Source organism: Panthera onca, chromosome B3 (assembly GCF_046562875.1).
Source record: "Panthera onca isolate mPanOnc1 chromosome B3, mPanOnc1 haplotype 2, whole genome shotgun sequence".
NCBI classification, from domain to species: domain Eukaryota; kingdom Metazoa; phylum Chordata; class Mammalia; order Carnivora; family Felidae; genus Panthera; species Panthera onca.
This window is the reverse complement of record NC_138344.1, coordinates 105,369,047-105,386,131: the sequence shown is the minus strand read 5'-3', so window position 1 is coordinate 105,386,131 and position 17,085 is coordinate 105,369,047. Positions and strand designations below refer to the sequence as shown.

General features: G+C 34.4%; 1 long non-coding RNA gene across 1 annotated transcript in view; it reads right to left on the bottom strand.

The window, feature by feature from the left end:
- LOC144616650 (uncharacterized) overlaps window positions 1–17,085 on the bottom strand; it is a 136,718-nt gene that overhangs the window by 68,006 nt on the left and 51,627 nt on the right. Inside the window, exon 4 of the long non-coding RNA XR_013556099.1 lies at window positions 10,993–11,093. This is a non-coding gene — a long non-coding RNA (uncharacterized LOC144616650). The remainder of the gene's footprint in view (window positions 1–10,992; window positions 11,094–17,085) is intronic.

Sequence of the window (17,085 nt, the reverse complement as noted above, 5' to 3'; positions counted from 1 at the left end):
GGAAAATTCATTTACTTTCTCTTATAATTTATGCATAAATTATAATCATCTTTCTCTTTTTTTCCTCCTTCACCCTCCCTCCCTCTTTATCCCTCCCCTCATTCCTTCCCTTTGTCCCCTTTTTCCTTACTTCTTTCTTTTTTTATTTTTAGAGAAAAATTAAAATTCACGCACTCCTCTTTTTTTTGGTGACTGGACTTGTCATTTTCATCTACCACCATTACTTTTCATGCATACAGAGGGCTGGACTTACAAGGAAGGACTATATTTTGCATTTATCTCCTTAAGTACCATTGGGTTTGGTGACTATGTACTAGGTAAGTCGATTGAATCTTGGAATTGTATTAGCATTCATAGCCACAGAATTAACAAGATTTGAAGTAAAAGTATCGCCAGAAACATAGCATTTAACTATAGGGGTTAGGGTAGAAGCCAAAACTATTTTACAAACTCCAATCATCTGACAATCTATGAAAGAATCTAAAATAATTCCTTTCCATCCAACTTCCTTCTTTGTTGAGGCCACAGAGTACCCTAATTGTTGGAAAATGGAACAGAGGAATTCCTTTTAAAGCATGTCACCATTTGCTGATACAGGTATCCAAAATTCATGTGTAATGAAAATACCAGTACAAAAGAAATCCCATGTAACATGCACTTAGTGTCTTTCCCAATAGATAAATCCACTTTCACCTTAGATTAAATATACTGTATAAGAAGGAAATAAAGACCCCCAGACACTAAGTATTTACATACATACCTAAAATTCAACAGTAACATCAAAAAAAGTATTTTGTAAGATGATTTTTATAAAGGCTTTTTGTGTTTATAAATCCTTTAAAGGAACAAAGTAAGTCTCTAGGCTATGTATTTTGGGAAACTACCATTGTTCTTGGCTCATCTCTGCCTCAAATTAAGAGTCATATCAAACATTATTCTTACTATGAACATATTTTTTAAAAGTTGGCCCAAAGAACATAGGTATACCACCCCATTTTGCATACATGCATATGCCTCACACTTATATAGAAGAATTAGTATTCTACATAATAAGGACAAAGGCAAGAAGCAGAACATTGATGTATGTTCTACCACAATCTCTCTGGGTCAATTTGGACAAGCTACTTGGCCAACAGGATTCAATTTGATCTAATATAAAATAGCTGGGGTGAGGAAAACTTTGAACTAGTTGATTTTTTTCCATGTGAAAATATTAATTGTTGTATGCTGAGGAATTAGCCATGACTAAAACTTGACTCCTGTCTACAAGGAGCACACACTGGAGTAGGGAAGATTTAGATATGTAAATAGACAGTTACAATTCAAGTTCCAGTATGCCATAATTGAGTTCAATGTATAGTGCAATGATGTCATCAAGGAAGAAGAAAAAGGCTTACCACATGCTTCAGCTATGGCTACAGGTGAGTCTTCAAGGAGAAGCATAATCTAAGCAGTCTGAGAGTGAGAAATAACTGACAGTCCAGGAAGAATACTTATAAAACCCCTTTAGTTCTAATGTTAACCAATTTCTTTCTTTTCTTAATGTTTATTTATTTTTGAGAGAGAGAGAGAGAGAGACAGAGCATGAGTGGGGGAGGGACAGACAGAAGGGAAGACACAAAATCTGAAGGAGGCTCCAGGCTCTAATTTCCCAGAAGGAACATGTATTGATATCTGGAATTTTGTTTATTGATTACTAGGTCACAGAAGTGGGACGATCTGTTAGTCCCTTATTTAGAAAAGTAACACTGAAAAGACAACATGGTATAAATAGTCATATGGAATATAATATTCATTTCAGAAGTATTCTTATTTCTAGTTGATCTTTAATAATCAGCAATTAGACTCTAAATGTGGACAGTTTTATGGGTTTAGAATAATGTAGTATCGTTTATGAGGGAGAAGAAAAGATCAGAAGTAAAAGTCATGTTCCAATGACTTACTTTTTGTGATTTACTTTTTGCCTTTAGGTATAAATCCTTCCCAGAATTACTCAAAAATTTACCCAGCAATAATAATACTTTGGTGTACTTTTGGTCTTGCTTGGTTTACTCTTCTGTTTGATTTATTTTCAAAAATATTGGACAAATCTTAAAAAAAAAAGCTTGTTTGCGATATGCTATGTCAAACAGAAGAATGTCGTCTATGAAAAAAGTTCATATTTCTGGCCTTCTCTGGATTCACAATCAAAGAGAACATCTCAACTTTCTTTTTGAAATAGTGGGACAAGATGATCCAAAAGAGGATACATGTGCTTTAAAAATTTACCTGCCATATGGGTCACACCCACAGTGAAGTTTTGTAATTCATATTTTATTTTGAGTTATAATAAATAATTAAAAATACAAAATCTCAACCATCCTCACCAAATCTTCCATTTTCAAAATCTCTCATTATGTAATATTTGATATATTTAAAACAATTTATGTAATCACATAAGTTAAAAAAATATAAATATCCATGAACCCATCATACAACTTGTGATGTAAAACTAATGACAATATAATTGAAGCTACCTGTGTGCACCTTCCCAATCCTAGCCTCCTTGTTCTCCAGAGGAAAGAGCTATATCCATCCATGTTGTTATTGCATAGGTACAAAGTTATTTTTTTAAAGTAGCTACTCAATTTCTGCTTATACTAGAAGTGCATTTGAATTTCCATTATTCCATATTTTCACTTTGGTATTGGCAGATTAAAAAATTTTCTTGCCCATATAATGGGTATAAAATACTATTTAATTGTAGTTTTGCTTTGTTTATTTCTAATTACCATAGAGTTGAGCACCTTGTGTTTCTGGTCATTCTTGTTTTTTTGTTTTTTGTTTTTTTGTGAATTGCCACTTCATGAATTTTGCCCATTTTTTTCTACTGGGTTACTTGTCTTCTACTTAGTAATTTGTAGGAGTATTTTCTTTATGGCACATTCTGAATGCTAACCCATTTTCAGTTATATTTACTGAGGATATCATATCCAGTTTGTGGCTTATCTTTTCAGTCTATAGAATACCTTTTGATAAACACAAGCTCTTAATGTAGTTCATCTTTTTCTCTTAAAATCACCACTTTTCCAATCTTGTTTTAGAACTTCTTCCATACCTCAAAGTGACAAAGATATTTTCTGATTAATGTATTTAAACCAAATTAATTAAAGACCTAACTTATGTAAGTGACTACCCTAAGCATTGTGAGGAATATGAAAATATAGTCACTGTCTTAAATGGTAATTAAACATTGACTAATATTGGAAGCAGACGAATGAATGCCGATTGTGTGCCAGTCACTCTGGTAAATGTTTTGAATAACGAAGATGTATTGAGCACTCATATGCTAAATATTTTGCATTCATCATTTTATCTAATATTCATAATAACCTCAGAAGTAGGTAAATAATGCCTTTTTACAGATGAAGCAATAGATCTATGATAATTTGCCCAAGTCACTCAGTAGGTTAGGTGCTGAACATAGTTCACTCAGACACAGTAATGTTTCCAAGTCATCTTTTATATACTGTAAGAAAAACATGAAATAATCCAAATAAATTAGCATTTACATTTAAAGAACTGCTAGGTAAAGAGCACTGATTTATGTCTTTTTGTGTCTACATACCATTTTATATAAGTAAGTGAGTACCATAATTAGGATCAAAGTACTTTGGGATCAAAGAGGGAGATGCCTAGGATATAGTGGAAGAAAATCAGAGTTAGCATCAATAAGAAGGTGGAAATGACCTCTGTTTGGATGGCTGAAAATGACTCTAGTAGGTCTAGCAGGTTGGGAGGTTGAGGGGCAAAGGCACAAGGTTAACAGTGCCTAGAAAATGGAGACTTGAAAAGAGACCAGTAGGGCAGGAAGTGAGGTTGAGAATACAAGATTTGATGACTACAGAAGAGAACTGCATCATGGATGGAAGTAGGACCCATCTGTGACTAAAGAGTGATGATGAGATAAGATTTAACTGAAAGAGTTTAGGAGAGAATAGAAACTCTGAAGGTTTATGACGCTCAGAGTCTGTTAATCACAAAGACAAAGTTTCTTGGTGTTGGCCATTGTATAGACATGGTAATAATTGGGAGCAGGAACTAGCCAAGGCTTCAAATGGAACTATGAAGTGGAGGGATAAATCATTTAGGCAGGCTCAAAGTGTCCACTCAGGTGTAAAAGTCTTAAAAGATGAATGAATCATTGCCCAGTTTTGTGCTGGAGAAGAAGCCAAGGACTTCATCTTTTGGTATAAATGCTTGAGTGAGGGATCTAGCCAAACAAGATCTACCATTGTTTTAGGATTTTACCCTTGGGTAGGAAGCAGAAGCAGCTTTGGCATGGTGTCACGAATACTTTAGAATATCTTCCTACAGTCTCTGAAGACTGGGAACAGTGGCTGTTTTGTCTAATGCATAGAAACCAACACAAAAAATCAAGGAAAATAAAGAAATAAGGAAATATATCCCAAACAAAATGACCAGATAATCTCCCAAAACGGATTCTAATGAAATGGAGATATAAGATTTACCTGATAGAAAATTTTAAATAACTATTATAAGGATCATCTACAAGATCAGGACAATGCATGGATAAAGTGACAACTTCAACAGACAGGTAATTTTTAAAATTACCAAACAGAAATTATGAAGCTGAAGAATACAGTAAGTAAAATGAAGAATTCCCTAGTGAAGTTCAACAACAGACTAAAACAGAAGAAAGTGTGAGAAAACTTGAAGACCAGTCACTGGAAATTATCCTGTTAGAGGAACAAATAGGAAAAATAATGAAAAATACCGAAGAAAGCTTAAGGAACACATGGAACACCATAAAACGTATCAATATATGCATTATAGGAGTTCCAGAAGGAACTAACAAAATGGCAATAGCAAGTTCTTCCCTATCAGTAATTACTTTAAAGGCAAATGAATTATACCCCGGAATCAAAAGACACAGAGAGCTGAATGGATTTAAAAACAAAACAAAACAAAAACAACATCATAAAAAGATTTCACTCTATACCATCTATAAGAGACTCATTTTGGATTTAAGGACATAAATGAGCTTAAAGTGAAAGGATGGGAAAAGATATTATATGTAAATGATAACTAAAAGAGAATAAGGGTGGTTATACTTAGACAAAGTAGATGTTAAAACTGTTACAAGAGATAAAGAAGGTCATTATATGAAGATAAAAGGGCCAATTCATCCAGGAAAACATAACAATTATAGAGGACCTATATATAAAGCAAACATTGACAGAACTGAAGGGAAAAATACATAGCAATACAATAGCAGGAGACTTGATATACCACTTTCAATAATGGATACAACATCCAGACCGAAAATCAATAAGCATACAGTGGGCTTGAACAACACTAACGACCAAATGGACCTAACTGACATAAACAGAACATTCCACTCAATAGCAGCAGACTGTACATTCTTCTCAGGTGGACACGGAACATTCTCCAGGATAGATCACATGTTGGGTCGCAAAACAAGTCTTAACAAATTCAGAATGACTGAAATCATATCATGTATCTTTTCTACAAGGGAATGAAATTAAAAATCAATAGCAGAGAGAAAGCTGGGAAATTCATAAATATATGGAAATTAAAGAACACACTCCTGAACAACCAATGCATCTAAGAAGAAATCAAAAAGAACTTAGAAAATAGCCTAAGACAAACGAAAATGAAAACACAACATACCAAAACTTAGGAGATGCTGCACCGCAGTACTAAGAGGGAAGTTTATAGCAATAAATGCCTACATTAAAAAAAATGATTTCAAATAAACAACCCAACTTTACACTTCAAGGAACTAGAAAATATTGAACTAAGCCCACAGTTAGCATAAGGAAATACATAATAAAAATTAGAGCAAAAATAAATGAAATAGAGAATACAAAAACAAATTAAGGGTTGATTAAAAAAATAAAATTGACAAAACTTTAGCTAAACACACTTGGATAAAAGAGAGGGACCAAATAATTACAGGGATGCTTGGGTGCCTCAGTTGGTTGAGTGTCCAACTCTTGATTTTAGCTCAGGTCATGATCCCATTTCATTTGGCTCATTTCATTCCTCTTACATTGAGCTCTGTGTCAGGATCCACACTGTGTGTGGAGCCTGCTTAAGATTCTCTCTCTCTCCCCCCCCTCCTCTGTCCCTCTCCCCTGCTCTCTCTCTCTCTCCAAATACATACATGCATACATACATACAGTCAGTCAGAAATGAAAGCAGAGACATTACAACTGATGCCACAGAAATAAGTCATAGGTGACTACTATGAACAAATATATACCAACAAATAGGATAACTTAGAAGAAAAAATTTCCTACAAATATAAAACGTACCAACTCCGAATCATGAATAAATAGAAAATATGAACGAATCTATAGGAGTAAGGAGATTGACTCAGTAATCAAAAGGAGAATGAATGAAAGCCAGAAAAGTTGCAGGAGATAAGAGGAATATATAAAAATCAGTTCTATTTCTATGCACCAGCAAATAAAAATCTCAAAATAAGATTAGGAAATTCCCATTCACAATAGCACCAACAAGAATGAAATACTTGGAAATAAATTTAATGAAGAAAGTTCAAGACTTGTACCCTAAAAACTACAAAATATTCTTGAAATATTTAAAGAAAACCTAAATAAGTGGAAAGACTTATGTTTATATATTGGAAGACAATATTGTAAGAAGAAGATACTCTTTTTTTAAAGTTTATTTATTTTGAGACAGAGAGCGTGCGCGCAAGTGGGGAGGGGCAGAGAGAGAGACAGAGAATCTCAAGCAGGCTCAGCACTGTCAGTGTAGAGCCGGACGCAGGGCTCAAACTCATGAACTGTGAGATCATGACCTAAGTCGAAATCAAGAGTCAGATGTTAACTAACTGAGTGACTCAGGCGCCCCATGAAGATATTCTTTTTTAATGTTTTTATTATTTATTTTTTCAGAGAGAGACAGACAGACAAAGTGTGAGCAGGGGAGGGGCAGAGAGAGGGGGAGACAAAGAATCTGAAGAAGGCTCCAGGCTCTGAGCTGTCAGCACAGAGCCAGACACAGGACTCCGAACCCAGGAACCCTGAGATCATGACCTGAGCCACAGTCAGACCTTCAACCGACTGAGCCACCCAGGTGCTACACCCCTTCTTGAAGATACTCTTAAAGTTGATGTACATATTCAGTGTATGAGTTTTTCTATGAAAATTCCAACGGCTTTTTTCTTTTTGCAGAAATTAACAAGCTAATCCTAAAATTCATACGGAAATTCAAAAGAGCAAAAACATCCTTGATAAAGGACAGTTTGAGGACTCTTACTTCCTGGATTAAAAAAATTACAACATTACAGCAATAAAAAAAATGTGTTACTCACATAAGGATAGATATACAGATCAAAGGAATAGGAGTGGAGAAATAAACACATACATCTATGGTCAATTGATTTTTAAATAATTAATAAACTTAATTTTTTAAGAGCAGTTTTAGGTTTACAGGAATATTGAAGAGAGTACAGTTTCCAGATACCCCTTACTTCACTCCATAGTTTTCCTTATTATCAATGTTTTGCATTAGTGTGGTACAATTGTTACAACTGATGAATCAATATTGACATTTATTATTCAGTAAAAGTCCATGTTTTACATTAGGTTTTACTCTTTGTGTTGTATATCCTGTCATGGTCAACTGATGTTTGACAAGGATGCTAAGATGATTCAATGGAAAAAGGATAGCCTTTTCAACAAATAGTATTAGGTAAAAGAATGAATTTGGACCCCTATCTAAGCTAACATCCCATAGAAAAATTAACTCAAACTGGATCAAAGATCTAAGTATAAGAGCTAAAATTTTAAAACTCTTAGAAGAAAAGTTTGAGTGAGTCTTTGTGACCTTTGATCAGACAATAGTTCCTTAGACATGATACCTAAAGCACAAGCAACCAAAGAAAGGTAAATTGAACTTCATTAAAAATTAAAACCTTTTATGAGTCAAAATATACTATCAAGAAAGTGAAAAGATAATCTGCAGAATAGGAGAAAGTATTATTAAATAATATATGTGATAAAGATCTAGTATCCAAAATATGTAAAAAATTCTTACAACAATAAAAATACAAATAACCTAATTTAAAAATGTGCAAAAGAGTTGAATAGACATTTCTCCAAAAAGGATACATAAGTGAATAATAAGCATATAAAAAAGATGCTCAACATCATTAATCACTAGAGAAATACAAATCAAAACCACAATAAAATACCACATTACACATACTAGGACAGCTATAGTAATAATAATATGATAAGGGTTAGCAAGGACGTGGAGAAATTGGAACCCTCTTATCTTGCTGGTGGGACAAGTAAAGTGGTACAGCCACTATGAAAACCAGTTTGGTAATTCTTCAAAATGCTAAAAAGAGTTACCATATGACCCAGAAGTTGTACTCCTAGGTATATACCCAAAATAAATAAAAACATTTGCTTTCACAGAAAACTGTATATGAATGTTCATAGCAGGGTTACTCATAATAGCCAAAAAGTGGAAACAACTCAAATACCCATTAACTAATGAATGAATATGTAGTATATCCATAAAATGGACATTAATTCCTTATCAAATAGATAAATTCTGTATTTTTATTGTATGATATTTCTGTGCAAGCTATACTAAATATATACCTGTATAAATTATGGTTCATGGTAAAATAGTTCGTATGTGTTACTAGCTGCAGGATATTAATCTCACTAAATTAAAGTTATAGAAAACTTCTCACCTCCTGCAACGTTCTTGAATTTTTTCTGATTAATCACAGTTATATAGAACTTTAAATTCCATTATGAATACAAATATATACTTAACACATTCATTTTTATTGATTCACTGGAGAAGTCCTAAATCAGATGTGTGTGTGTGTGTATGTGTGTGTGTGTGTGTGTACACACACACACACACACACACACACACACATACATACAGTGGAATATTATTTGGCAATCAAAAAGAATGAAATCTTGCCATTTGCAACTATGGGGATAGACTAGAGGGTATTATGCTAAGCAAAATTAGTCAGAGAAAGACAAAAATCATATGACTTCACTCATATGTGGAATTTAAGAGACAAAACAGATGAACATAAGGGAAGGGAAGCAAAAGTAATATAAAAACAAGGAGGCGGACAAAACATAAGAGACTCTTAAAAACAGAAAACAAACTGAGGGTTACTGAAGGGGCTGTGAATGGGTGATGGACAAAATGGGTAGGGTAAGGGGCATTATGGAAGACACTTGGGATGAGCCCTGGGTGCTATTCATAGGGGATGAATCACTGGAATCTACTCCTGAAATAATTATTGCACTATATGCTAACATGGATGAAAATTAAAAAAATAATAAAAGAAATTAATTAATTAAGTTAAATAAATCTAGCTTTATGTCATCATTCGGACCCATAGCTATGAAATTTCACCAGCAATTTAAATGTAAAGATATTCATTCATTGAAACTGAAATAACAATGAAGTCCATTAAAAAAAAAAGTTTGAAGCACTTGCAAAAAAATTCTCAACAATAAGCAAGTATGAAAGCTAACAGAATAGATACTTGCTAACCAGAACATACTGAAATGGCACAATATTTAGGAAGTTTTAAATGGCATCCTGAAAGAAATGGTATACTGAATTATTTTCAAGACGCTTACTTAATTTCAGTAATATTCACAGATAAGCAGAGACTTTGAGGGAATGAAAATGCAAACCAGCAGTGTCACTGCCTCAATATATACCATCAACAGAAGTAACAGTGACAGAGCAAGGTGTCCTGATACGAACTCTTCCAAAACACAGCCAGAAGTGCAATGTTTAATCCTGTTGTTTATAAGTGAATATAATAACATTCCTGGGAGAATATCTAAAGCCAGCTATCTAAATGAGCGATGCTTTTGGTAAATGAAACAATATATTTTGAAAACAAAGCTTAGTAATAAAAAAAATAGACGTATTTTACATAGAGGTGGATTTCTAAGAGATCTAGTACACCAGAGTTGTTGAATAGTATTGGAAATTTCAATAAGGTTATCTCAGCACATGGTGTTCAATTTTAAGGGATTTGACTTATATATTCCAAACATTTTACTTTGTTCTTTTTGTAGTCTAACACCAAAGACCATTTTCAAGTACTTATGATTCAGGACATCAAAATAACAAATTCCAAAGTGGTGACTTTGAAAAATTATGACTACCAAATTGAGTAAATTTGCAGACAAAAGTGTTTGGCACTTTCCAGTGAATATCACCCTAATACCCTGGCAGCTTCCTTAATTAGTATACAAAAACAGACCGTTTCAATTGGCTTCATAATTTCCTTGCCTCTTTTAATAAATAGGCAAAAACTAACATTCTACATGTTTTTGGATAAGATCTAATAAATTACAATGCTTAGAAACATTAATTCATTCGGAATTGCTCACTAACTTAGTAACATTTCAGATATGTTACACAAATTAGCGTAGAATCTAGCTTGGTTTCTATGTCAGGATTCTCCAGAAAAACAGGCCATATCATTCATATATATATACATATATATATACATATATATGTACATATATATGATATATATACACACATATATGTATATATATATGTATATATACATATATATGGAATATATGATATATATACATATATATCATATATATATGGAATATATCATATATATGGAATATATCATATATATATCATATATATCATATATATGGAATATATCATATATATATGGAATATATATATCATATATATCATATATATGGAATATATCATATATATATATGGAATATATCATATATATGTATATATCATATATATACATCATATATATGTACATATATATGTGTGTGTATATATATGTGTATATATATATATATATATATATATATATATATGGAAAGAGAGAGAGAGACTATATCTAGAACCTGTATATATAAACAGATTTATTATAAGGAATTGGGTCACTTGATAATGGAGGCTGAGAAGTCCCATGGTCTGCTGTTGCAAGCCAGACATCCAGGAGAGCCACTGGTAGAGTTGCAATCTGAGTCCAAAGGTCTGAGGATCTGGAAAGCCAATATTCTGGTTCAAAAACAGTCAGGGAGAGCAAATGCTTCTTACCCTGCCTTTTCTTCTTTTCAGGTCTCCAGCAGATTGGATGAGATCCATCCACACTGGGGCGAGCAATCTGCTTTACTCAGTCTACCGATTCAAATGTTAATCTCATGCAGAAACATCCTCATAGACATCCCTAGAATATTTAACTAGGTAACTGGGTACCCTGTATTCTAATAAAGTTGATACATACAATTAATCATCAGAGTTTCTATCACAAAATTGCCTTTTAAAAAGTCAATTTATGAATATAAACCCTTAACATTTCAATGAACTTCTACAGAAGCCTCTGTTAGTCATACGAGAGTGTACTCATATACTTTATGAACTAAATATAATTATTATCCTCATTTTATTGAAGTGGAAATTGAGGGTAAGAAGCCTGCCCAAGGTTACCTAACTAGTAAATGACAGGGTTGTGGTTCAAACTCATCTATTTAACCACCCTTCACCAGATCACTCTAGCATGGAAGGAACATTTGAAGGGTTGTATGCTGGAGGCAGGAAGACTATTACAACCTTGTGACAGTGTGGATGGAGATCTTGGAACGATTTTAGTGTTTTTATGAAGAAGAATCAAAAACACTATATATCAGAGATGGAGTGGGTATGTATGAAGGAATGCAAGGAGCCAAGGGTGACCGAAGTTCCATCTTGAATATCTTCTATTCCAACTACTCAAATTATTACATTTGATTCTCATGTAAGTAATAATAATAGCAGATTGCATTTTTCCAGAATAGGAGACATGAAGAGTTTTGAAATGAGTCTTTAATTGGTTTACAGAAACCATATATAGTGCAATAATGAGAAACAGTCTTAATCCTAACAGATCTTCCTTTCTCTCTGAAACTGGTAGACAGACACTGGCTCTTGCCAGACTGCTATCGTCAACATATTGAGTTGATGAGTTTGTAACAGAGGGAAACATGGAGGGATGAAATGTAAGAAGTAATCCCCTCATTTATGATCTCTGGGCATATGGCTAGGAATAAGAAGAGAGAAAACATTGTGACTACTGACATTTGCCAGTCCTACCATGAATTTTGATAGAAAACTTCATTAACTTTCTTTCTTTTGAGATGTTTATTACTTGTTACCACCTTAATATAACAGAAAACTTTCCTTTTTCTTAAAAAAACCACACACACACTCATTATTGGGAGTATAAAATCAGTAAGAGACATCGAAATCAACTAAGTCCCTTTAGCCAAGTACAAGAATCACACTGGCCAAAATGCTCTGAGTAAATTTCATTAATCAACCATCTTCCAAAAGCACAGTATTTCTTCTAATTTCTTAGACATTATCTTTGACCATGTCTTAGCTTTTGAGGTGGTTTTTTTTTTGGGGGGGGACAGAGAGAGACAGAGCATGAACGGGGGAGGGGCAGAGAGAGAGGGAGACACAGAATCGGAAACAGGCTCCAGGCTCCGAGCCATCAGCCCAGAGCCCGACGCGGGGCTCGAACCCACGGACCGCAAGATCGTGACCTGGCTGAAGTCGGACGCTTAACCGACTGCGCCACCCAGGCGCCCCTAAGGTGTTTTGATTCATCAGTCAAGTCCTGCCAATACCTTAGAGACAGTACTAGAAAAGAAGGCTGAGTTTTAGAAGAGGGGCCTTAAAGCAAAGATTAGCACTTTCCTAGCTAACGGCTCCAAGTGCAGTTGTGGGATTATGGAGCTGCTCAGCAAGGGCATTTAAAAGCTCAAGAGTGATGTGGCCCCCTTCCATCTTTGGAGGCTCTTAGTTTATTAAAAACGTTCTTTGAATGCTAAAGAGTTCTAACACTTGAAGTGTAACATGTCTACACTTAATACTTTTAATGCAGAAATACAGTACAACAGAATTATGCCGTTTTAGAAGATAATTACAACATTGGCAAAAGTTACATATTCATAACACATGATGGGGCTGGGCCATCATTTAATCAGACCCAAGCATGAAATTGAATGATGGAAGTCATCGTCTTGCAATGGGTTCAGTACATCCCATTTGGAGATCCACATTTGAGGCCCTTCACAAATGTGGGCCTTAAATAAATGGCATCTCAGGTGCCCATTAGGGTAGGGCTGGGCCCAATTCATTTGACCCAAGAGAGTAGTTTACAAATAGACCTCAGACTTAGTTGGCAAATGATAATATTTCTGAGACATTCCTGCCCCTTTCTGTCAACTCTTTTCCTAAGAAAGATTTTTTTTTGGCAGGGCCGGGGGCAGGGGGGATATTTTGAATGCTTATGACTTGGGAAGTTCTACAAGTTGGCTCCTTGTGGGAATGGCCCAGAGTGATTTATTCTTCACAGGAATTTCTTTTAACCCCACAACACAGTCCTCTCTGCAACAGTGCCAACTGGACTAGATTCTGCCGTCACATAGATTGGGGTTCCACTTCTGCTCTGCCATGACTAGTTAAGTGACCTTGAGGAATTACCAACCACTCTGAGCCTGCATCTCAACTGGAAAATAAGGATAATAATAGTCTTTATTTCATAGGGTGGTCTGAAGATGAAATGAGTTGCTGCAAGCAAAGCATTAGTGTGCTGCCTGACATCTAGCTGGTACTCAAGCAAAGTTAATCATGGTTGCCGTTATTCTTTCCCGGAGTTATACCCAAATTCTCCAAGCAACATAGATATTGTAGAATATACAAAATACAAGCTTTTTCTCACTACTTTTTGACATTTTTAGTGTTTCAGATGTTTTACTTATTTTGAAAGAGGTTGAAGGCACGAAGAACTCTGAAGTGAAATAGCCCTCATGTAGTACCAAACTTGACCTCCAGATGTCAGTATGAACTCAACTGATTGAGGCAATTACTAACAAATAGTAGGAGGGTTGAGGTTCCTCTACTGCCTTCAATAGAATTACAAATGTACAATAACCATTCTTTGATTTTAGGAAGGTAATAAATAGGTCAGCTTCTCTGACTTCCTAAAATATTGTACCATAAAAATAGTACTGAAAAGTTGGACACCTTTAACCACAAATAAAAATATGGATGGAGGGTTATATTTAACACTTGCTCTTGGAAAAAAAAATTATATGATTGTGATAGATAGCCTATGGGTCTTCAAAAATATTCAAGAGTATCAGAGACCATATCTAATATTTTTTACATTCTATGGCTGTGCAGTACACAGAGCTATTTCTACTAGAGAGGTAAATCAGATAATCACAATTATCTGATTTCATGTCTATGAAAACCATGTCAATCCCTCTATAAAGTGGCTCAGATTTATTGCAGGTGTTGCTACAGAAATCTCAAGAAGAAGTTTGCTCTCAGAGGGCACTGTTATCCATTTTACTCATTTAATAAATATTTACCAAGCACCTACTATGTTTCAAGCAAGTTTTAAGTGTTGAGAATACAGCTGTGAAGAAAGCAAACACAATCCCTGCCCTAAAGGGGTTTGAAGCTTAGAAATGAAAGACAATAAGCACAATAAATAAACAACAATAGTGTATTAGAAACTAAAAATTTCTACAAATCAAAGAAGAGACGGAAACATTTAAAGTGTAGCAGTTAATGTGGGCCACACTGAAAGGTGGCATGTAAGCAAAAATTTGAAGGGACTGAGGGAGCAAGCCAACAAGCCCTGGGGGAAGGGCACTCCAGCCAGAGGCATCTACAAAGGTGAAGGCTCAAGGGACAGCAAGAAGGTTAGTGGGGCTGGACCAGAGTGGGATACCAGAGTGGGATGAAACTCCTTGATTTTCAGTAGTTGTGACACGATTTGATTTAGAACATCTTTGGTTCTTCTGCTAATAGACTGTAAGCCTGGAAAGGGCAGAAATCAGTTAGGAAGCCTCTGTATTACTCTAAGTTAGAGACTCTGGTGGTTTGGAGGAAGAGGTTTGAATGGAGCATCTAAATATTAGTGTTTCAGTGAGGATCTATGCATGCTTCTGGTAACTGGAAAGGCCTTCTAGGTTAAGGATGAAGCTGTTTTAAATTAAAGTCCACTCTAAAAACCAGCCAATTAACCAACCAACCAACCAACCAACCAATGAGACTTCATAGTCCTTTTATGCTTATGGATTGCTTTTGGGGAGCAGATTATATTGAAGTGACAAGACAATAAAATTTTTATTTCATAACAGTACAAAAAGAAAAAACAGAAAAAATGTCAGCATTAAATATACATAGAGCAGAGTGATTTTTATGGGAGACAAAAAGTGCAAGGTTTCTTCTGACCCTGGCAAAAATATTGGGATGAGATTTCATTCATAAAGAATTTTCTATTTTCTCTGGAATCCTAGTTTTTCTTAAATATCGCACTTACAACAAAAATGCCAATTCAGTGGTTTTTTTCCTTAATTAATAGACTTTTTAAAAAAAGCAGTTTAGGTTTATAGAAAAAATGGAACATAAAATAGAGAATTCCCGTATACCTCTTCTTCCTCTCTTCTCCAAAGCAGCTTCCTCTGTTACTAACATCTTGCATTAGCATCATGATACATTTGTTATCATTGATGAACCAATATTGGTACATTATTAACTACAGTCCTTAGTTTACATTCAAGTTCACTGTGTTGTGCAGTTCTATGGATTTTGACAATGCATAATCTAACGTATCCATTACACTATCATACAGATTAGTTTCATTGTTCAAAAAATCCTCTGTGCTCTACCTACTCTTCCCTCCATGCTTTACCCTGAACCTCATCCAACCACTGATTTTTACTGTCTATAGTTTTGCCTTTTCCAGAATATTGTATAGAATCATACTATATATATGTGATCTTTTCAGACTGGCTTCTTTCACTTAACATTATGTACCTAAGGTTCCTCTACATTTTTTCATGATTTTTTCATGATAGCTTATTTAATTTTATTGCTGAATAATATTCCACGTGTGGATACACTAGTTTCTTTATCCATTCACTTATTTGGCAATTATTAAAAAACTACTATAAACATTCATGCACAGGTTCCTGTGTGGAGATTTTCAACTCATTTGGGTAAATATGAAGGAGCACAAATGCTGGATTGTATGGTAAGACTAAGTTTGCCTTTTAAGAAAGTACCAGGCTGTCTTTCAAAGTGACGGTACCATTTTGCATCCCCACCATCAAGAAATGAGTTCCTGTTGCTCCATATCCTCACCAGCATTTGATGTTGTCAGTGTTTTGGGTCATAGCCATCCTAATAGGTATGTAGTTTTATCTAATTATTGTTTTAACTTGCAATTCCCTAATGACATTTAATGTTGAGCATCTTTTCCTAACTTTCTTTGCCATCTGAATATCTTCTCTTATGAGGTGTGTGTTCAGATATTTTGCTCATTTTTTTTAATGTTGAGTTTTAAGAGTTCTTTGTGTATTTTGGATACAAGTCCTTTGTTGGATCTATGTTTTGCAAATATTGTCTTCCAATCTGTGGATTGTCTTTTCATTTTGTTAACATTGCCTGCACCAAGGCAGAAGTTCTTAATTTTAATTAAGTCCAATTTAGCAAATATTTTCTTTAATCGATTGTGCATGCAAAAACTCACCATCAAACCCAAGGTTACATAGATTTTCTCCTATAATTTAGAAATTTTCTTCCAGAAATTTGTTGAAACCTCTCATCTGCTGGTGGCCTTCCTTCCCTCTTCTTCGTCAATCTGGCTTACCTGAGTAGACTATTGAGAAAGATGGGAGATGGATATTTTTTACAGCTGCCGTTATATTTAAAGCCAGTTTTGGTATTAAAATTCATTAAAGTTTATATATTTATTTTTATCCCAACATGGCACTATTATGGTTGATTCCTACTTGATTTAATACTTTAGTTATTCTTGGTTAATGTAGTTTATTCATTGTTTCCTTATATTGTCTAGGGAACCAATATTTGACATCCTTCTTAGAATTTATTACTTCTTTATCCATTACTTCTTTATCCTTATTACATTAAATACCTCCAGAATAATGTTTAATTGGTAATTAAAGGCAACTT